The 24,429-nt window shown below is 37.4% G+C and overlaps 1 long non-coding RNA gene across 1 annotated transcript; it reads left to right on the top strand.

Moving 5' to 3' along the window:
* The first annotated feature begins 2,293 nt into the window (after nucleotides 1-2,293).
* On the top strand, nucleotides 2,294-4,986 carry LOC306667502. Its single transcript, XR_013765581.1, has 3 exons — nucleotides 2,294-2,784; nucleotides 3,538-3,557; nucleotides 4,784-4,986. It is a non-coding gene; the product is annotated as an uncharacterized lncRNA (long non-coding RNA).
* The last annotated feature ends 19,443 nt before the right edge of the window (nucleotides 4,987-24,429 follow it).

Below are 24,429 nucleotides of genomic sequence, written 5' to 3' on the forward strand. Positions count from 1 at the left end.
CAATGCAATTACAATTAAAATCCCAATGATATACCTTACAGAAATAGAGCAAGCAATCATGAAATTCATCTAGAAGAATATGAAACCCACAATAGCTAAAGCAATCCTTCACAGGAAAAATGAATCAGGGGGTATTGCAATACCCGAACTTCAACTTTACTACAAAGCGATAGTAACAAAGATGGCATGGTATTGGCACCAAAATAGATAGGTAGACCAATGGTACAGAATAGAGGACATGGACACAAACCCAAATAAATACAATTTTCTCATACTAGACAAAGGTGCCAAAAATATGCAATGGAGAAAAGATAGCCTCTTCAACAAATGGTGCTGGGAAAATTGGAAATCCATATGCAACAGAGTGAAACTAAACCCATATCTCTCACCATGCACGAAACTCAACTCAAAATGGATTAAGGAACTCGGAATCAGACCAGAGACCCTGCAGATTATAGAAGAAAAAGTAGGTCCAGATCTTCAACATGTCGGCTTAGGACCAGACTTCCTCAACAGGACTCCCATAGCACAAGAAATAAAAGCAAGAATCAATAACTGGGATAGATTCAAACTAAAAAGCTTTCTCTCAGCAAAGGAAATATCAGCAATGCGAAGAAAGAGCCTACATTGTGGGAGAATATCTTTGCCAATCATACTTCAGATAGAACACTAATCTCCAGAATCTATAAAGAACTCAAAAAACTCTACACCAAGAATTCAAATAATCCAGTCGACAAATGGACTAAGGAAATGAATAGACACTTCACAGAAGATCTACAAGCAATCAACAAACATATGAAAAAATGTTCAACATCTCTAGTAATAAGAGAAATGCAAATCAAAACCACCCTAAGATTCCATCTCACCCCAATTAGAATGGTGATTATCAAAAATACAAGCAACAACAGGTGTTGGCGAGGATGTGGGGAGAAAGGTACACTCATACATTGCTGGTGGGGCTGCAAATTAGTGCAGCTACTCTGGAAAGCAGTGTGGAGATTCCTTAGAAAACTTGGAATGGAACCACCATTTGACCCAGCTATCCCACTCCGTGGCCTATATCCAAAGGACTTAAGAGCAGCATATAAACAGCGATGCAGCCACATCGATGTTCATAGCTGCTCAATTCACAATAGCCAGATTGTGGAACCAACTTAGATGCCCTCCAATTGATGAGTGGATAAAGAAACTGTGGTATATATATACAATGGAATATTACTGAGTCATAAAGAACGATAAAATGATGGCATTTGCAGGCAAATGGATGAAATTGGAGACTATTATGCTAAGTGAGATAAGCCAGTCTCAGAAAACTAAAGGACGAATGATCTCGCTGATAAGTGGATGATGACACATAAGGGGGGGTGGGAGGGGTTAGTGTTAGGGTTAGGGTTAGGGTTAGCGAGGGGGGCAAGAATGGAGGAAGAAAAGACTGTATAGAGGGAAAAGAGGGGGGGGAGGGGTGGGGGGAAAGGGAAAAATAATAGAATGAATCAAACAACATTACCATATGTAAATTTATGATTATACAAATGGTATGCCTTTAACCCATGCACAAACAGGCAAACAACATGTATACCTTTTGTTTACAATAAAAAAAAAAAAAAAGATTACAATGAAAGGAAAGAGTAAGAAAAAGAAGCTACAGTAACTAATAAAACCTAAGTTCAAGCATGCCTCCCTTTTGAAGACTTGGTGAGACCTACACCTGGTGCCACCCTGAGTCAAGGAATCTGGAATCACAGAATCCACAGGACGCCATCTGCCTTGGCACTGGTGTGTTTCTGGAACTCTTTATTGGGTTTCAGTGTCATATTTCTAGCCAGCGTGTATGCCAAAGTTGTAGAATCGTGAGGCCTTTCCTCTTCCTCCTTCTCTCTCCTCTTCTTCCTCCTATAAAATAGATGTGACAGGGCTGGGGGTGTGGTTCAGTAGTAGAAAGTTTACCTAGTATGTGCAAGGCCCTGGGTTTGATCTGCCATTTATAATGGCACTGCCATTTATAAATACAATTTTTTTTTATAGGGCTGCTTCACCCCTGAGCTATTCACCCAGTCTTTTTATTTTATTTTAAGATAGGATTTCACTAGGTTTCCCTGACTGGCCTCAGACTTGAGATCCTCCTTCCTCAGCCTCCTGAGCTGTCAGGATTGCGGCCGTGAACCAGGCCCACCTCATTTAGCCAGTGTTGATCATACAGTCCACTGGCGTTTAGTGTGTGCGCTTTGAACTTGCAGCCATCCATTTCCAGAACTTTTTCATCTTCCCAAACTGAAAGTCCAGAGGTATTGAACACTGACTCTGTCGTCCTCCCTCCCTCCAGCTTTTGGCAGCTACGTTCTACTTTCTGTTTCTGAGGACTTGACTTCTTCAGCACCTCCTGTAAGTGGAATCCTTCAGCACTTACCCTTTTATGACTGACGTAACTAAGGAACAATTCTGCTGCTGCTGATTAAGTCTAATGACTCAAGAGCAACGATATGGGGAAAGAAAGCTTTATTCAGTGACCAAGGAATGGAAAAAGCAGGAGCTCTCCTCATGCGTCAGCCTCTCCCCTCCAGGGGCCAAGAGATCACAGTCGTAGAATAGGAATAACAAAGGAGAGAGAGAAGCTAATAAAGGGAAGGGATGTTCATATTCTTTCTGGGAATAGGTGGAGATCTTCCAGCAACTTGGATGCTTCCTCTTTTTACTCCTTTCATGGTCTGCATGTCTGGTCATGGCAGCTGGCAGGTTTCTTTATCCTTGAAGACAGAAGAGAGAGACAAGGCAAGTCCGGGTCAAGTTAACCTTGTAACAGGGTTTGGGACAAAACATTTCTCAAATGATCAACATGTCTGCACGCAGACTCGAGTATTATCTGACCCAAAGGTTAAAGCAACAGAGGAGACAGACACAAAATGAAGGCAGAGCTGCAAAGTATTTTAATCTCATTCCAGTCACCCTTTGGACCTTTGCAGGTCCAAGGGAAGAGACAGAGTTTTCAGCAAAGGCAGCTTTCACGTCCCTGAAAAGCAGCCTAGGCAACTGTTACCATCCTAACTCACCTGTCAGAGCCAGCAGGAGAGGAATAATATATTGCCCAGATCTGTGACTTCCAAAGCCAATAATTCTTAAATCATCTAAGGGCAAGTGAAGCTAGAGGGTTCATGTGTTTTCCCTTAGTAACAAAGTCTTCGAGTCTCATGCAAGTAGCACTTCTAAACTGGGGAGTCCAGAAGATGATGTTGGAGCTTGTCCGGATGTGTGGCATCTGCTGGTATCTAAGTATGCAAATTAGTTAGATAATATCCAATGAATGGACCAAGTTCAAGTCTGCCAGTGCAAGGCTCAAGCCAAGCCTCAAGGGAATTTTAAAAGTAACAATTTCTTGTAAACAATTTATGGAAGTTTTGAGATAGAGATGCCATTATCCATTTGGGTTAGGGGTAAAACTTTGGGTCAAGAAAGAGTAAGGTCCTGTCATGGCTGGAGAGCATTGACTTCAAGATATCATTAGCTTGCCTTTTTCTTCCTAGATCCTTGGAGATGATACAGACAAACTGTTTCCATTTGATGTGAGTACTTTGTATTCATTTTTAAAAAAATGTTGCCGGTACAATGTGCTTTCATTATTGATTATTTAAGATATTTTTAGGCAGAAAAACAAATCTATATGTTTTTATAGCAGCATGATCATCTTTGAGCAAAGGACTTTTTATTTAACCATAAGCATTTATTTATAAATAATTATTAAAATATGTATCAAAGCTTTAAACAAAATTCATTTGTAAATGTTCAAATAATTCTTTAGGTAGGGGTTTTGGTCTTTGGCCTATACCTTCAGGTTTTAGGGATTTATAGAAATTACAGATAAGATTTTTACCAATAATTAGATCTTTATTTATTTTGGATATTAGATTATATAATTATCTTTCCGGTTGGGGATGTAGCTCAGTGGTAGAACACTTGCCTGGCATGTCAGGCCCTGGGTTTGATACCCAGCACCATACAAAAAAGAAACAAAACCAACCAAACAAAAACTATTTATTGACTATAAGTGTTTTACCTTTTTTTGGTATCAAAAGCATTGTTTTTAAAATTTAATAAAATTGGTATTTTTAAATGCTTCATCAAAGACATTTCCTTTCTTCTTTCTCTTTTTCTCTCACTCCTTTCTTTTTTTCTTTCTTCAATTTTCTTTTTCTTTTTTCTACAGGGTCTTACTATGTTTCCCTGTCTGGCCTCAAACTCACAATCCTTTTGCCTCAGCCCCTGAGTAGCTGGGAAACCAGCATTTTCTTCCACTGTGAGTGGTGGTAATCAATACAATGACTACTGAATCACTACTGTGATTTATGTTCAGGATCCAGCAATTATACCCACTGTTGCTTTTGCATCATTAGTGAAAATGTCAATTCTATAAAAACTGCAAACCATATGTTACTATTACTCTGAAATAGTTTAACTTTGTCAATCCCATGAAAGGGTCCTGGGAAGCCCCCCTGAGATTAACAGACCACGATTTGAGAATACTAGGTTATAACATTAGGACTAAGGACATCATATTCAAAAGTTTGAATTGGGTTTGAATCCTACTTTACTACTAACTAGCTTTAAGAATTTTGGATAGTTACTTCTCTCAGTTCCACTTGCTTATCAGCAAAATAGGTATAAGACCCCGTAGGGCTTCTGAGAAGACTGAGTGCCATGATGTGTGTAAGTACTCATTACAGACCTGCTGTTGTTATTAAGTGCTAATGGTTCTCCAATATCATTTATTCTGGAATACATGTTCCCTCAGGTTTTGACTCCCTCTTCATCCAGCATGAAAAGAACCAGCCTTAAGACTTGCCACCAATTATCAGGACTCATGTTGCCTGGTGGGGTCTTCATCAGCTGCATTATTGGCTTTGCCTCAGCCCTGAGGCTTGTGAATTTCTTGGGCACTAACAGAGCAATGGTAACTATGGCCTGGATGATTCCCTCTTGTTGGTAGAGCAATGCAGATGAATAAGTTCTTTCTGAACTGTTCAGCCCAGGAAAATGGTGACAGCCCTTACTAAGCGGGTGGATTTTGTTGTATAGTACTGGGGATTGAATGCAGGCATGCTCTACCACTGAGCTACACTCCCAACCTTTTTTATTTTGAGATAAGGTCTTGCTAAGTTGCTCAGGTTAGTCTTGAGCTTGAGATCTTCCTGCCTTAGCCTCGCAAGCAGCTGAGATTACAGGTGTGTACCACCATGCCCAGCTCAAAGTAGGTACTTACCTGTACTAGGCACTGTTCTAAGTGCTATACAAATATGAAATCCTTAAGTACACCATGTAAGTAGGTATAATGATGTTGCATAATAACTCAGGTAAAGCATTTTCTTTACTAGCTTTAAGCTTATAAGACTTTCTTTGCATTTTGGCTCATCTGCAGTGATTTTAATGGACTTCATAAAGGAGATAGAAAAATCCTTTATTTTCATAGCATGGCAAATTCATGAACAACTTTAAACTCATATCTACTAAAGATGTTGATTCTTAAACCTCTGGTAATGCAGAATGCTTGGGTCAGAACGGTGTGATTAGAATGATTTACTGGTAACAATATTTTATAAAAATATTTATAAATGTCCTTATTTTAATACCAAATAACATGATATTAAGAGTATCATCATCATCAAAATTGAGTACCAGAAAAATTAAAGTGATAAAAATTTAGGGTTTTACCTTAGCATTTTTATTCAAACATAACTTTGACTTTTATTCATTTATTTTTTGCAGTTTTGGGGACTGAACTCAGGGCCTCATTTGTACTAGTCAAGTCCTTTACCACTAGTTCACATCCCCAGATCTACAACCTTGACTTTCATGACTAGCGGAAAAGGCTTAGCAAAGGAAGCTGCCCAAGATGGCAGAATAGAAGAGGTGGTTTTCCAGGTGCTCCATGGCATGAACCCAAGAAAATGTGCAGGTCGTTTCTCAGTAAGGTGAGTAAAAAATAAAGTGGGGGGGGGGGGGGCGCTATACTGGGAGTTAATACTGGATAGTCAAAGCAGATTGGAGACTCAGGAGGTTGGATATAAATAGCAAAAGGAAGAAATTCCCCACCTGCTGCTGATGCCTGCGGGAACGGTCTCTTCCCAAAGTGGAAGGAGAGCAGACTAAAGGGAACCCACATTTTTAGGAGGCATGTCTTCATATGGAAAAATCAGACCAAAGACACTGCTGGACTAACCTGAAAGTGCAATAGTACTTTTGTGTGGGAAAGAAGACACGATCTCCTGGCTGCTGTGGAGAACAGAGGCAGAAGCTGTGTTCAGCCACACAGCAGGGGCTGGCAGCTGTGGGTGCAGAGTCCTGGCAAACCTGAGCTGGGTTCAAAAAACAGGCCTGACAAACCCGCACCCCATGTCACACAGCATGCCTAAGAGGCCAGGAGAAAATCAGATGTGGAGAGGGTTTTACACAGGGGACTGTGGGTGGTGGAAACACACCCAGCTCTCCCCTCCCTTTTGAGTCCAGTGGCTTGTAGGACCAGCTGGAGGGCTGTGCCAGGCTGCGAACTGGAAGGGGTGTGGGGGTAACTGAGTTTGGGCACTGAACCAGAGAGTCCAGGAAAGGTGGGGCCCACAGGTGACAGGGACAAAGGATTAGCTCCTCCACTGCATAAGTGGTACTGTTTTAGTCGGCTGTTTCACAGCTGTGACTACAGAATCTGACCAGAACTATTTTAAAGGAGGAAAATTTCATTTGAGGGCTCACAGTTTCAGAGATCTTAGTCCGTAGAAGGCCGGCCCTATTCCTTGGGGCTTAAGGAGAGGCAGAACATCATTGTGAAAGAGTATGGCAGAGGGAAGCAGCTTGCATCATCAGGAAGGAGAGAGAGAGAGAGAGAGAGAGGGAGAGAGACTGACTCTACTAGCCAGATACAAATACTCTGTGGCCATTCCCCAATTCCCACCTCCTCCAGCCATACCCTACCTGCCTCCAGTTACCACTCAGTTAATACCATCAGGGATTAATTCACTGATTAGGTCAAGAGTCTCAAAACCCAATCATTTCTCTCTGAACCTTCTTACATCGTCTCACATGTAAGCTTTTGGGGGACATCTCACATCCAAACCATAACAGGCACCCAGGGGAGATTCCTGGGTGCAGTGTTCCAGCATGAACCAATAGCTGCTGGGCCTTGGGGGTGAGATGATTTAAAATCTTAAGACCAGTAACCATTCAACACAGAATCTGGAGCCTACCTAGACCTAGAGTCTTCAGGAGCTCTGCCTATGAGAACTCCTCTCACTGAACACTCCCTGAGGGTGGAGAAGACACCACCCACCAGCCCACTCCATCTCACATGACCAAGAAGGGAAGCTGAGAATTTCTGAACAAAACTGGCAACCTGATGAGCAACTCAAAAAGAGGAAGGATTTGACAGCCTGTGGCCAGTACTTTTGAGCACACTATACACCTCAAGAAGAAATGAGAAGAAAGACATTTTGGAATAGACAACAAACAAATTTTCATTGAAAAATTTTGGCCACTGCAATGGAAAAAATTCCTTAACTTTTCACAGAAACTTTTTCTTTTCTGTGTAATTGTGAGTTGAATGCCTTGTGAAAACATATACATATGTCTCTCTCTTTTTTTTCTAATTTCTAGACTTTTTTGAAGGCAGTTATTTTTCAAGGCTCAGTCTTTTGAGGGATAGGATGTTTGATTAGTGTATTTTGGTTTTGTTTAATATGTATTTCTTTTTTTTTTTTTCTTCTCTCAGTTGTTTTCCTTGATTATCTCTTTTCTTCTGCTAACAGACAAAATCTGTTATTTTTTTTCACTCTTCCTTTAATTTTTTTACTTCTATTTTCTATCCTCCTCCCTCATAATCACATCCTATATCTCTTCTGCTCTCTCCCTGTTCACCTTTTGAAATTGCAAACCCTTTTGCAAACATACTGTTTCTACTGGAGGAATTTACTGGGGGGGCAATAGCTCAGCACATCATTTCTGTTTATTGTGACAATAAGGATTATAAATGTCATAGCAGGAACTATTTGGTTTAATGCCATATTGTCATTTACATTGGTTGTTGTTATTTGTCTCCCCCTAAACAGTGAGGTACTAGAAACCTTTAGGAACACCATAAGTTCACAGGTAGAAACTCTACTGCCTCAGATCCATACTGTTATCAGGTAGACACACAAACAACATGGAAAGGCAAAGGAACAAACCATCTCAAACAAACCAGTATGCCTCAATTAAAAAAAAATCCACTGACACCACAGTGAAAGAAATATTAGAGAAGAAATTTAGAAAGTTCATAATTAAACTGGTCTGCAAGGTAAAAGATGATGTAAGGAATGAAATCCAAGTGAAAATACAGGAAGTGAAAAATCACTTCAATAAAGAGATAGAGATTCTAAAAAAAAAAATCAAATGGAAATCCTTGAAATGAAGGAACCAATAAACCAAATTAAAAATTCAATGGAAAGCATCACCAAGAGACTATGCCACTTGGAAGACAGAGTTTCAGGCAACAAATGCAAAATATATAATCTTGAGGATACAGTTGACCGTGGAGAGAAGATGTTAAGAGACCATGAGCAGACCTTCCAAAAAATATGGGATAACATGAAAAGACCAAATATAAGATTTATAGGAATAGATGAAGGTCTGGAAATACAAACTAAAGGAATACATAATCTTTCCAATGAAATAAAACCAGGAAATTTCCCAAACCATAAGAATGAAATGGAGAGGTTGAGAAAAATGGCAGATTAGAGAAGGTCACTTTCTTGGTTGTTCTGTAGGGTGAAACTAAGATCTCAGACACACAGCCTCTCAACAAGGTGAGAGAAGGGATCTTTCTTGGGAAATAACTCTGGACATTCAAAACAGATTGGGGAATTAGATGGTTGAATAGAACAAAATAAAAGAGATCCCAGGGCTGCTGCTTCTGGCAACAGCACCATTGGGTGAGATTTCTCCTGTGCTAAAATTGTGGAGTGACATTCAATTAAAGAACCCCCAATGTGGGGAGGTGTGATGTGTGTGTAGATATGGAGAGATCATAGTTCAAAGTCACTGCACAACTAACCTGAAGGGTATCTTGCACAACAATATTGTGCAGAGGGGAAAGGGAGGAAAACATGTCTTCCCAGCTACCAAGGATATTGGAGGAAGGAACAATCTTGCAGCTGCAGCACAGGGGAATGACAGCAGGGAGACCTGAGTCTCGGACAGCTGTCCCTGGTCTGAAGAACATTCGGCAAGCCCACAACACTTGGCATAGTATATGTCTAAGAGACCAGAAGGAAATCAAAAGCAGAGCAGGGTTTTTACAGGGAAAAACTGGTCGGGAAAACACACCCAGCTTCCCCCACCCCTTTTCCCAAATGGTCATTTGTAAGATCCCCTGCTTGAAAGTAAAGCTTGAAAGGTGCCCAGCTGAGAATTAGAAAGGGTGGGGAGGAATTCATTGAGTTTGAAGTCCAAACATGGGAATCCTACAAAACATGAAGTTTCTGTGTGTCTGAGGGGAACAAGAATTGACCTCTGCACTGCATGAGTGAAACCAAGGGATTTTTCTTGCGGGACAATCCCCCAGTGTGGCCCAGCATCTGATGCCAGCCAGAAAGGTGTAATGATTCAAAATCTTCAGACCAATCTGAGGAAGAGTTTAGAAGCTAACAAAGTCTAAACCTCACCCACCATGGTCCTGCCTGTGGGATCTCCCATCACTCCAGCAACCCCAGCCATCACACTCAGCAGAATATTTGGAATTCCAACAGAAACAATTCCCTAATTTTTTCAGCAAGATCCTCTTCTTTATGTCATTTTCATTTTTTTACTTTTTACTTTTTAATTTTTTCTCGTCACTGTTCAATTGTGACCTGACTGGTTCACGGACACTTAAACATATTCAGATCTGTCTTTTGTTTTTGTTTTGTTTTGATTTTTGTTTGATTGGTTGGGTTTGATTTTTTTCTCTGTTTGTTTCTTATTCCTAACATTTTTCTAAGGCAGTTGTTTCTCATAGGTCGATAGTTTGAGGACTGTGATGTTTAATTAGAATATAGCAATTTTGTTCTTTCACTCTTATTTTTATTTTTACTATTGCTTTTTAAATTTTTATTCTGTACACATTTTTCTCTCACTAATCTGTTTCCCTTGATCTTTTTTCCCTCTTTTCCTCGGCTAACAACCAAACTTTACTGATCTATCACTCATCCTCTATTTTCTACTTCTATTCTTTTCTGTCCCTCTTCACTACTGAAAATTGTAAATCTGTAAGTAAACTTACTGTATTGACCATGGGCAATAACTGAACATATCACCTCTGTTTATTGTGATAGTTAACATACTAGATACCAAAGCAGGAACTATTTGGATTGATGTTGCAAATTGTTTGCATTGGTTGTTGTTATTATCTGTTTCTCCCTACATTGTCAGGTACTGGAAACCTTCAGAGTCTCTATGAGTCCACAGGGTAGAAACTCTACTGCCTCAAAACCATACTGTCAAATGGGTAGACACACAAACAACATGAAAAAGCAAGGGAAGAAATCACCCCAAACAAACCAATGTAATTCAATAACAGAATCCAACAACACCACAGTGGAAGAAAGATAGAAGGAATTTAGAATGTTCACAGTTAAATTGATCTACAAGGTAAAAGATGATGCAAGGGAAAAATTACCAAAAGCAAAAGATCACTTTAATAAAGAGATAGAGATTCTGGGGGGAAAAAAAAAGCAGAACTCCTCAAAATGAAGGAATCAGTAAACCAAATTAAGCATTGGAAAGCATCATCAGCAGATTAGACCAATTGGAAGACAGAGTTTCAGGCAATGAAGACAAAATATATAATCTAGAAAATAAACTGACCATGGAGAAAAGATGTTGAAAGAATATGAAGATAACTTAGAAGAAGTATGGGGTAACATGAAAAGACCAAACTTAGGATTTATCAGAATAGAAAAAAGCTTGGAGATACAAACCAAAGGAATACCCAATCTTTTCAGTGATATAATATCTGAAAATTTCCCAAACCTAAAGAATGAAATAGAAAACCAAATACAGAAAGCTTACAGGATCCCAAATATAAAGAATTACAACAGACCCACACCAAGTCACATTATAATGAAAATGCCCAACATGTAGAATAAGCATAGAATTATGGAGACTGCCAGAGAAACAGTGGGTGACATTTAGAGGAAAAACAATCCAGATCTCAGCTCTTTTCTCAGTTCAGACCCTCAGAGTGAGAAGGAATACCAAGCTCTGAAAGAAAACAAATATCAGCCAAGAACACTATATCCAGAAAAACTGAGCTTCAGAATTGATGAAGTAAAAACCTTCCAGGATAAACAAAAAGTGAAAGAACTCACATCTAGGAAAACTGCACTATAAAACACAATAAAATATTTCATGAAGAAAAAATGAAAAATAAAAGTGAAAACAAGCAAAGGGAGGAACTACACTAGAATAGTCAATCAAAGGAGAAACTGATACAAATTAAAAACCAGAAATAAATTGAAATGACAGGGAATAAATATTATTTCTCAATAATAACACTGAATGTCAAAGGCCTAAACTCATTGAAAGACAAAGACTGGAAGACTGGATTAAAAATCAAGATCCAATAATATGCTGTCTCCAAGAGGCTCACCTCACAGACAAAGACATCCACAGACTGAAGGTGAAAAGATGACAAAATATATACCATTCACAAGGATCTCGTAATTAAGCAGGAATTTATATCATATCAGATAAAGTGGACTTCAAGCCAAAGTTAATCAGAAGGGACAAAGAAGGACATTTCATACTGCTTAAGGGAATTTTGCATCAACAAGAAGTGACAATCTTAAGTATTCATGCCCCAAATTATGGAGCATCTACATACATCAAACAGATTTGAAAGCACTCACAATTTTAAGAATCAAATAGACCACAACAGAATAATACTGGGTGACTTTCACATGCCTCTCTCACCACTTGATAGGTCTTCCAACAAAAACAAAGAGGCTATAGAACTAAAAAATACAATTTATAATTTAGACCTAATAAACATATATAGAATATTTCATCCATCAATAACTGAATATACTCTCTTCTCAGCAGCACATAGACCATATCCTAGGTCACAAGGCAGCTCTTAGCAAATACAAAAAAAAAAAAAAAAACAACAACAAAAAAAAGATAATAGCTTACATTTTATCAGATCATAATAGAATGAAATTAGAAATTAGTGATAAAAATAAACAGTAGAAGCTGCTTTAACATCTGGAGGCTAAATACTATACTATTGAATGATAATGGATAGCTGAAGAAACCAAGAATGAAATTAAAAAAAAAAAAAATACTTAGAGTTAAAAGAGAATAGTGACCAACTTAATCAAAACCTGTGGGACATTATGTAAGTATTTCTAAGAGGAAAGTTCATTGCATTGAGAGCATGCTTTAAAAGAATAGAAAGTCACCAATTAAATAACCCTAACTTTACATCTCAAAACCCTAAAAAAAGAACAAATCAACACCAAAAAGCAGTAGAAGACAGGAAATAATTAAAGTCAAAACTGAAATTAATGACATTTTAAAATCTTTCAGAAAAAAATCAATGAAACAAAAAGTAGGTTCTTTAAAAAAATAAATAAAATTGACAAATCCTCAGCCAGGCTAATGAAGATAAAGAGCGAAATGTCAAATTGCTAAAATCTGAGATAAAATAGGAAATACCATCACAGACACCATTGAGATACAGAAAATAATCAGAAACTACTTAGAAAATCTGTACTCCAATAAAATAGAAAATCATGAAGATATGGACAGATTTTTAGAGGAATATAACCTATCCAAATTGAATCAGGAGGTCATAGAAAATTTATATAGATTGACCTCAAGCAATGAAATTGAAGATGTCACCAAAGGCCTACCAATAAAGAAAACTTCAGGATCAGATGGCTTCCCAGCTGAGTTGCACAAGAGCTTCAAAGAAGAACTAACACCAATCCTTCTCAAATTATTTCATGAAATAGAAAAGGGGGTAACCCTTCCAAAGTCACTCTATGAAGCTAATATCACCCTGCTACCAAAACCAGACAAAGATACATCAAGGAAAGAAAACATCAGACTAATATCCCTGCGAACATAGATGCAAAAATTCTTAATAAAATCTTGGCAAATTGCATACAAAAACATTAAAAAGAGAGTGTCCCATGATCAAGTGGAGTGCACTCCAGAGATGTAAGGCTGGTTCAACATACAGAAATCAATAAATGTTATCCATCACATTAATAGACTTAAGGACAAGAAACACATGATTATCTAAATAGATGCAGAAAAAACATTTGACAAAATTCAGCATCCATTCATGCCCAAAACACTAGAAAAACTAGGGAAAGTAGAAACATCCCTCAATATTGTAAAAGCTATGTATGCTAAACCCAAGGTCAACATCATTCTAAATGGAGAAAAACTGAAAGCATTCTCTCTAAAAACTAGACCAAGATAGGGATGCCCTTTGTCACTACTCCTATTCAACATAGTCCTGGAAGCCCCAGCCAAAGCAATTAGACAGAAGAGAGAAATTAAAGGGATACGAATAGGGAAAGAAGAGCTCAAAATATCCCTATTTGCTGATGTCATGGTTCTATATTTAGAAGACCCAAAAAAAAAAACACCAGAAAGCTTCTAGAACTCATAAATGAATTCAGCAAAGTAGCAGAATATAAAATTAGCACCCATAAATAGACTGAGTTCCTATATACCAATGGCAAATCAGTTGATATTGAAATCAGGAAAACTATTCCATTCACAATAGCCTCAAAAAATAAAAATAAAATATTTGGGAATCAGTCTAACAAAAGAGGTGAAAGGCCTCTGTTGGGAACATGAAGTGGAAAGAGGCTTACATTGCCTATGTGAGAAGCTCTCAGGGCTCAGCACACTGAGCCCGGATACTGTGGGTGGCACTCTAACCACACCTAGACCCATCGCTATGGTAACCTAGCCTCCTTTCATCCTCAGCGTGTTCCTTTCCTCTTGTTTTGCTGCCAGTGATCTTTTAGCCCATTGTTTATGATCCCTGCACATGTTGCAAGCCCATTGGGTCATACAACTCTCAGACATATTCTGCCCAGCGACTGCTTGACAATATAAGCCTGCCTACGTCACAATAAAGTAGATGGAATTCTCTGAAACTGGTCTCTGGAGGTCTTTCTTTGACTCCATTGTCATACCCTCCTCAACTGTTTGGTGGTCCTGGCTGGACCGGGAGACCCACAGACCTCTACAACAAAAGCTACAGAACACTGAAGAGAGAAATTGAAGAAGACCTTAGAAGATGGAAAGATTGTCCATGTTCTTGGATGGGTAGCATGAATATTGTCACAATGGTCATACCACCAAAAGTGCTATGCTGATTCTGTGCAATTCTTATTAAAATTTCAATTATATTCTTCATAGAAATAGAAAAAGCAGTCATGGAATTCATTTGGAAAAATAAAGGCCCAGAATAGCCAAAGCAATCCTTAGTGAGAAAAGTAACATGGGAGGTATCACAATACCAGTCTTTAAATTATACTACAGAGCTATAGTAACAAAAATGGCATGGTATTGGCACCAAAACAGACATGAGGACCAATGGAACAGATTAGAAGATGCAGAGTCAAACCCACATAAATACAGTTATCTCATACTAGGCAGAGGTGCTGTAAACATACTTTGGAGAAAAGATAACCTGTTCTACAACTGGTGCTAGGAAAACTGGAAATCCATATGTAATAGAATGAAATTGAACCCCTATCTCTTACCTTTCACAAAACTCAACTCAAAGTGGACCAAGGACATAGGTATTAGACTAGGGACCCTGTGCCTACTAGAAGAAAAAGTAGGCCCAACTCTCCATCATGTCACCTTAGGAACAGACTTCCTCAAGAAGACTCCTAAAGTATAAGAAGTAAAATCAAGAATCAATAAATGGATGGTATCAAACTAAAAAAACTTCTTCACTCAAAGGAAACAATTAAGAACACAAGAAAGCCTACAGAATGGGAGAGATTCTTTGCCACCTGCACCTCAGATAAAGCATTAATCCCCAGGGCATACAAAGAATTCCTAAACAACACAAAACAAACAACAACAACAACAAAACAAATAATCAATAAATGGGCAAAGGAACTGAACAGGCCCTTCACAGAAAAAGAAATTCAAACGGTCAACAAATATATGAAAAAATGTTCAACATCTCTAGCAATTAAAGAATGCAAATCAAAACTACTCTAAGATTTCATCTCACCCCAATTAGAATGGCGATTATCAAGAATACGAGCAACAACAGGTGTTGGCAAGGATGTGGGGAAAAAGGTACACTCATACATTGCTGGTGGGACTCTAATTGGTGCAACCACTCTGGAAAGCAGAGTGGAGATTCCTCAGAAAACTTGGAATGGAACCACCATTTGACCCTGTTATCCCACTCCTTAATTTATATCCCAAGGACTTAAAATTATTATACTACAGTGACACAGCCACATCAATGTTTATAGCAGCTCCATTCACAATAGCTAAGCTATGGAACCAACAGAGGTGCCCTACAGCAGATGGATGGATAAAAAAAAAGTGGTACACATACACAGTGGAATGTTACTAAGCCATAAAGGAGAATGAAATGATGGCATTTGCCAGTAAATGGATGGATCTGGAGAATATCATGCTAAGCGAAATAAGACAATCCCAAAAAGCCAAAGGCAAAATGTTCTCTCTGGTATGTGGTGGCAGAGAATAGTAGTTCATTGGATTAGACAAAGGGAAATGAAGGGAAGGGAGGGGGATGGAAACAGGAAAGACTGGAATAAACCTGACACAATACAGATATGAATACTCCACCAGTGAAACTCCACTACGTGTACAAACACAAGACTGGAATCCCAATTAGAATAAGATATACTTCTGTTCATATAAATTTGTCAAAATATACTGTCATATGCATCTAAAAAGACCAAATAAAGAAAGAAAAGGCTTAGCAAAGTTAGAAATGCATGCAGCTTGAAGGTTATTGTAATATTTAAGATTAGAAAGGACTTGTTTAGAATCTGGCTTCCAAAATATAACTGTGTGATATCCAACTGTTGCAGAGGACTTTTGTAACCTTCTAACACAGAGAAACTCGAAAGGCAGAGAAGGAAACTATTTAGCAATGACTGCATAGTAGTGCTATCTGTTGAATTTCAAGGTAGAAAATAAATGCATATGTATTATCATATAAAGCCATTTTCATTGTTTGGTCTGCTGATTGATGGTTATTCTGCAGTTTTTCTAAAAACAAAAGAATAAGTGTAAACAGAATGATGTGAAGTGACTGATGTTTTATATCTTTATTTTACCTTTATATTTTCTGGGTATATGAAGATAGTTCAATAATTAAGTTAATAATAGTTTAAGATTGTAAAACTAAGAATTTGGGCATTATAATTTATGCTGGCACATTAAATCTGTACAAATGACAGCACTTTAGAACTCTCTAAGTATCAAGAGTTATCTATTATAATTCAACTTAATTTGACATAATTGTAATATTTTATAATCTTGTATCAATCAGCTTATTTGACCATTAAAATCAATAGAAGAAATTTAGAAAATTCAATTTAATTTGCCTTTGTATTTGAAAATAAAACAACTTGCTAAAACAAGAAAATATGGTAAACAATTTTATACTGATTAAAATAGGGAAAAGACAGTTACTTCTTTTTTATTTTAAATGTATATATGTATGTGTGTATGTATGTATTTCTGCTGTACTGTGAAGTGAATGCAGAATACTCTACTACTGAGCTATATCCCCAATCCTTTTTAAAAAAATTTTTTTGAAACAGGTTTTCATTAAATTACCTGGGCTGGCCTCAAACTTTCAATCCTCCTGCCTCAGCCTCCCAAGTTGCTGGGATTACAGGTACGCACCACCACACTGGGAAGACAGATGTTTCTAAACTAAAAGTATTAAACCAGTTTAATTTAGTCAAGGAATCATCTTGAGTAAGATTATTACATAAAACTTTTCAGCCAGGCACAGTGGTGTACACCTATAATCCCAGCTTCTCAAGAGCCTGAGGCAGGAGGACTGCAAGTTTGAGACCAGACTGGACAACTTAGTGAGACCCTCACACAAGATAAAATTAAAAGCACTAGGGATGCAACTGAGTGGTAGAATCCTTGCTTAGAATGTGTAAGGCCTTTTGTTTGACCCCCAAGTATCACAAACAAACAAAAAAACAACTAAAACCACTTTTCCGTATAAAACTCTATACCTGGTATATTTAAAAACAGTTTTTGCTCTTACCATGATTCCTAGTGACTATTGATTTTGTTTTGTTTTGGTGGTGGGGATTGAACCCAGGGCCTCATGCATGCTAGGGAAGCAATCTACCGCAGAGCTACAATCCCCAGCCCCAGAGTTAAAGTTTTCAAAAATAGTTTTCTTTTTTCCCCAGCCTTCTACTTTTCCCACTCCTGCTCCTTTTCCCACCCCCCCGATTCTGGGCTCCAGTAATCCCTCTTCTACCTTCAGGGGGACTTTAATTGTTTGTTTTTCTTTTATAGTTTCCACATATGGGATAGAACCTGAGGTACTTGTCTTTCTGTGTCTGACTTATTTTGCAGAATACAAGGTCCTCTGGTTCCTTCCATCTTCCTGTAGATGACAGAATTTCATTCTTCTTTATGGCTGACGTGTGTTGTGTGTGAATTCTGTATCCATTCAAATGTTGACTGAGACCTAGGTTCATTCCAAATCTAAGTTGTTGTGAATAAGGCTTCAACAAACACAGGCCTTTGTTTCTTTTGTAGACTGACTTCATTTTCTTTGGGTATATCCTCAGGATAGGGATAGCTGGCTCCTACGTTAGTTCTATATTTAAGTTTTTGGGAACCTCTGTACCATTCTCCATATTGCTGTGCTATTACATTATTGCCACCAGTGTGGAAGTTCTCCTTTATCTCCACGTCATCACCAGCCATAATGATTGGGGTGAGACAGACTCTCACTGTATTTTTGATTTTTATTTCCAGGCTGACTAATGATCCTGAGCATTTTTCATATACATGTATTGTCCTTTTGTGTTTTTTTTCCTTTGAAAAGTGTCTATTCAGATCATTAGTCCATTTTAAAATGGAGTTATTTTGTTTTTGGGTTGTTGCTACATTTTTGAATATTTTATATATTCTGGACAATAACTTTTTGTTAGATGAGTAGCTGGTAAAGATTTCTTTTTTCCATTCTGTAGGCTGTCTCTTCACTCTGTTGATTGTTTCTTTTTGCTGTGCAGAAGCTTTTTAATCTTATATAATCCAATTTATTGATTTTTGCTTTTGTTTCTTGTACTTCAGGGTCCTATCCAGGAAATCACTGCCTGTACCAATATCTTGGGATCTTGCCCCTATGTTTTCTTCTAGTATTTTTAGAGTTTCAGATCTTAAATGAAGGACTTGAATTCATTTCACAATGATTTTTGTACAGGATGATGATAGGGGTCAAGTTTGTGTCTTTTATATGTGGATATCCAATTTCCCAGCCCCACGTGTTGAAAGGCTCATTTTTCCTAATGTGTAGTTTGGGGCAGCTTTATTGAGAATCAGTTGGCTGAAGATGCCTATATTTATTTTTGGTTCTCTCTTATGTTTTTGTTACTATGTCTCTGTACTATATTTTGAAATCAGATATTGTGATGTCTTTAGCTTTGTTATTTTTGCTCAAGATTGCTTTGGCCATTCTGGGTCTCTTTGACTTCCATATGAATTTTAAAAAAAAATTTTTTTTTAGTTGTTGATAGACCTTTATTTTATTAATTTATTTATATGCAGTGCTGAGACTCAAACCCAGTGCTTCACACATGCTAGGGAAGCGCTGTGCCACTGAGCCACGACCCCAGCCACTTCCATATGAATTTTACAATTTTTTTCTAGTTTTGGGATGAATGTCACTGTTATTCGAAGGGATTGTGCTGAATATACAAGTTACTTTGGGTAGTATGGACATCTTAACAATAGTAATTCTTCCAATCCACAATCATGAGAGGTCTGTTAGACCCAAGCAGAAATAGTGTAATGGAGATCAAAAGAACAGCACAAAGGATTACTGAAACAAAGAGTTGGTTCTTTGAAAAGATAAACAAAATTTAAAGTCTTTAGCTAGATTGAGAAGACAGAGGGAGAGAGAGAGACAAATAAAAACAAATAAAAACTTTTAAACATTACAACTGATACCACAGAAATTCCACGAACGAATAGGGATTCTTTAGAAAAACTGAATGCTAACAATTGGAAAATGGAGGAGAAATGAATAAATTTCTGGACACATATAACTGAACCAAGAGAATATAAAAATCTAAATGGATCCATAATAATTAGTGCAATGTAATCAATGATAAAAACAACTCTCAAGAATGCAAAGCCAAGAACCAAGTAGCTTCACTGCTGAGTCCTACCAAACTTTTAAAGAAGAGCTAATACCAACATTCCTCACAGTATTACATAGAACTGGAAAGGAGGGGACCTCCCTAACTCATTGATGAGGCTGGCATTACCCTCTTACCAAAACTGACAAGGATAAACTGAAAAAGAAAACTATAGATCAATATCCCTGAGGATGCAGATGCCAAAGTCCTCAACAAAATACTTCCAAAGTGACTTTAACAGCACAGCAGTAAGATTACACAACATGATCACATTGGTCTATGCCAGGGACACAGGGAAGGTTCAACACCTGTAAATCAATCAATGTGACACATGTAAATGCAATCATGGATAGAATGTAGGATAAATATCATATTATTATATCACTAGATGATCAAAAAAGAAATAGAAGAAGCCATTAAAAACCTACCATCCAAGAAAAACCCAGGAACAGACGGATTCTCAGCCGAGTTCTATAAGACCTTCAAAGAAGAACTCATTCCAATACTTCTCAAAGTAGTCCAGGAAATAGAAAAGGAGGGTACCGTACCGAACTCATTCTATGGAGCTAATATCACCCTCATACCCAAACCAGGAAAAGACACATCAAGGAAAGAAAATTTTAAACCAATATCCTTGATGAATATAGATGCAAAGATCCTTAACAAAACATTGGCAAACTGTACCCAAAAACATTAAGAAAATCGTGCACCATGATCAAGTAGGGTTGATCCCTGGAATGCAAGGATGGTTTAACATCCGTAAATCAATAAACGTAATCCATCATGTCAATAGACTTAAGAATAAGAATAATATGGTTATATCAATTGACGCAGAAAAGGTGTTCAATAAAATACAACACCCCTTCATGCTCAAAACACTAGAAAAAATAGGGATAGTAGGAACATACCTGAATATTATAAAGGCTATTTATGCTAAGCCCATGGCCAACATCATTCTTAATGGAGAAAAACTAAAACCATTCCCTTTAAAAATGAGAACAAGACAGGGATGTCCTCTTTCACCACTTCTATTCAACATTGTCCTCAAAACTCTAGCCAGAGCAATTAGGCAGACTAAAGAAATTAAAGGGATACGAATAGGAAAAGAGGAACTTAAGCTGTCACTATTTGCTGATGACATGATTCTATATTTAGAGGATCCAAAAAACTCCTCCAGAAAACTTATAGACCTTATCAATGAATTCAGCAAAATAGCAGGCTATAAAATCAACATGCATAAATCTAAAGCATTTTTATACGCAAGCAACGAAACATCTGAAAGGGAAATGAGGAAAACAACTCCATTTGTAGTAGCCTCAAAAAAAAATAAAATACTTGGAAATCAATCTAACCAAAGAGGTAAAAGATCTCTACAATGAAAACTACAAAACATTGAAGAAAGAAATTGAGGTAGATGACCAAAAAGCATTTGATAGAGTTCACCAGCCTTGCACAATAAAAACCCTGAGAAAATTAGGTTCAGAAGGATCATACCCCAACAGAATCAGGGCTATATCTGAAAATAGGTAGCTATTGTCATACTGAATGAGGAAAAACCGAAAAGCATTTCTTCTAACTCAAGAACAAGACGAGACTGTCCACTCTCACTGCTCTTATTCAATATAGTATTATAGTATTATTTATTTCCTCCTATAAATTTTGGTTTGGTTTGTTCTTGCTTTTTTAAGACCCTGAGATGCATCCATAGGGTACTTGTTTGTCTGAGCTGTTTCTACCTTTTTTTTTTTTTTTTTTTTTTGGTACCAGAGATTAAACTCAGGGGCACATGGCCATGGAGCCACATTCCCAGCCCTACTGTATATTTTATTTAGAGATGGTCTCACTGAGTTGCTTAGCACCCTGCTTTTTCGGAGGTTGGCTTTGAACTCATGATCCTCCTGCCTCAGCCTCCCCAGCCTCTGGGATTGCAGGCATGTGCCCTGCGCCAGACTGTTTCTACTTTTTTTGATATCAGCATTCTTACCTATAAAGCTTCCTCTTACTATGGTGTTTGCTATATCACACAGGTTTCAGTAGCTGTGTTTCCATTTTCATTTAATTCAAGGAATTTCAAAAATTTTTCTCTTCTGGCTTCTTCAAAGACTTGCTGTTCATACAAAGTGTGTTATTCAATCTCCATGTATTCGTACAATTTCTCCAGTTTCTCTTACTTTTGACTTCTAGTTTCATTCCATTTTGATCAGAAAAGATGCAGGATAGTACTTCAATTTTTTTTTTTTTTTTTTTTTTTTTTTTTTTTTTTTGCTTTTTTAAAGGCTTGTTTTGTGGTCAAAATATATGGTCTATTCAAGAAAAAGTTTCACACACTGATCAAAAGAATGTTTATTCTGTAGATGTTGGATGGAATGTTTTTTAAATGTTTGTTAAGTCTCTTTGATCTACAGTGTAACTCTAATTTTTCCTTGTTGATTTATTTTTGTCTTGGTGATTTATTTATTAGCATGAATGGTGTATTGAAATCCCCACTATTATCATATTGAAGCCTATTTCTGTGCAGATAGACTTGTAATCAATATATTTTCTTGATGAATTGATGTGTGTGAGGATTTTTGTTTGTTTGTTTTTCGCTACCCAGGATTGAACCTAGGGACACTTAACCACTGAGCCATACATATCCCAAGCCCTTTTTATTTTTTATTTTGAGACACAGTCTCACTAAGTTTCTTAGGGCCTTACTAAACTGCTGAGACTGGCCTTGAACTTGTCATTCTCCTGCCCCAACCTTCCAAGTTTCTGGGATTATAGGCATGTGCCATGGTGCCCAACTGATGTCTTGATCAATATATACTTTCTTTGTCTCCTCCTCCTGTTTTTGCCTTAAAGTCTATTTTGTTTGATATAAGTATGGCTACTCCTTCTTGCTGTTGGGTTCCATTTTCTTGGAATATAATTTTCCATCTCTTCAGTCTGTGTGTTTCTTTACTTTTGAGTTCGAAGACGGATAGAAGAAATAAGAAATAGGTATAAAGGAGATATAAAGGAAGGAAAAGGAAATAAGATTTTAATTCAGAAGTTTTGAATACTTTTCCAGGCATGTAACTCCCTAATCCAGTCTTTTTTCCAGGCCTATTACTCCCAGTATTCCTGGGAAACCTGTAAATCTACTTGTGCACTGTTAATTAACCCCCAATAAATACCTGAAGCAAAGAGAGGTATGATATCCTGAGAAACCTATAATTTAGGAAATTTTCTAGCACTATCTCTTGATCAGATAAGAAAGACCACATCAGCCTGAGGATCCAGACATTGACCAGATGACCAGAAACTATCTTGAGATCACTGGACTATTCCTAAATACCTTTCCATACCTACCCCTCACCAAGTTTCCTTTAAAAGAAGAGTCAGGAACCCTGAAAACATCTCTCTCTCTTGAGATGGTCTCCATTCTCACTTGAACACATACCTTGCCTTAATTCCAAAGGCACCTATCTCTTGAGATCTCCTTCATTCTCCCTTGAATAGGAATCTGCTTTCCTAAATAAACCTCTGTCTATGCCTCTTATTGGCACATGCTGAAATTCTTTTCTGTTATATAAACCAAGAACCCCCTAGTCCTGGACTGAATCCTCAATTCTTTCCAGGAACTCCTCGGATCCTTCTTAGGGGAGGCAGTTCCTGTGACAGATTTAGTTTCTTGTATGCAGAAAATTGTTGGGTCTTGCTTTTTAATCCATTCAGTCAGTCAGTCTCTTTTAACTGGAGAATAAAGCACGTTTACCCTCAGAGTTATTGAAAGATTAGTAATTATTCCTCTCATTTTGTTAATTTTTTTCTAGTTTTGAATATTATTCATTCATTTAAACATTTTTTCTATTACTACTATCACATTTTCCCTATAAAGACATTACACTTACACAGTCACACACAACACACATACACACACACCTAGAAATCTTCGAGCCCCTTTTCACATTAACATTTGGTCTATTCAGATTTAGTTTTTTAAGTCCTTTGTGTATACACCAAGGAGTGGGATAACCAGGTCAAATGGTGGTTCCATTCCAGGTTTTATGAGGTATCTCCATACTGCTTTCCAGAATGGTTGCACCAATCTGTAGTCCTACCAACAATGAATGAATGTTCCTTTTCCCCCTCATCCTCACCAACACTTATCGTTGCTTGTACTCTTGATAATTGCCATTCTGATTGGAGAGAGATGGAATCCAGTGTAGTTTTAATTTGCATTTCTCTAATTGCTAGAGATATCGAACATTTTTTCATATATTTGTTGATTGATTGTATTTATTCTGTGAAGTGTCTGTTCAGTTTCTTTGCCCATTTATTGATTGGGTTATTTGTTTTTTGTGTGTATAAAGTTTTTTGAGTTCTTTATATATCCTGGAGATTGATACTCTATCTGATGTGCATGTGGTAAAGATTTTCTCCCATTCTGTAGGTTCTCTCTTCACTTATTGATTGTTTCCTTTGCCATGAAGAAGCCTTTTAGTTTGATTCCACTCCATTTATTGATTCTTGATTTTACTTTTGTGCTTTAGGAGTCTTGTTAAGGAAATCAGTTCCTAAACTGACACAGTAGATAGAGATTTGGGCCCACTTTTTCTTCTATTAGGAGCAGGGTCTCTGTTCTAGTGCCTAAGTCCTTAATCCACTTTGAGTCCAGTTTGCAGGGTGAGAGAAGGGTTTAATTTCATTTTGTCACAATGCATTCTACTGTCATGTATAACTAATTAGAACAAATTTTCAAAAGATTTAATTTTTTTCTATTAGAAATTAGGATAAGATCCCACATCTTTAAATTTTAAGAAATCTTATAACTTGACTTATTAGTTTTCCCTAGTGGTGGATAAGGTGTGTGTTAGCTTAAACATTTATATTTGTTTAATTTTTTTAAAAATTCCAGTCATGTTTTAATTGATTACCACTGTTTAAAGGTCAAGGAATGTCCAACTGGCATTGAATCTACTTAAATGTATGAAAATATTCATCAGTGACATTTAATTTTAGTGTATTTTCAAAAACATCCCAA

The sequence above is a fragment of the Sciurus vulgaris genome, assembly GCF_902686455.1.
Source record: "Sciurus vulgaris genome assembly, chromosome: 8".
Lineage (NCBI taxonomy): Eukaryota > Metazoa > Chordata > Mammalia > Rodentia > Sciuridae > Sciurus > Sciurus vulgaris.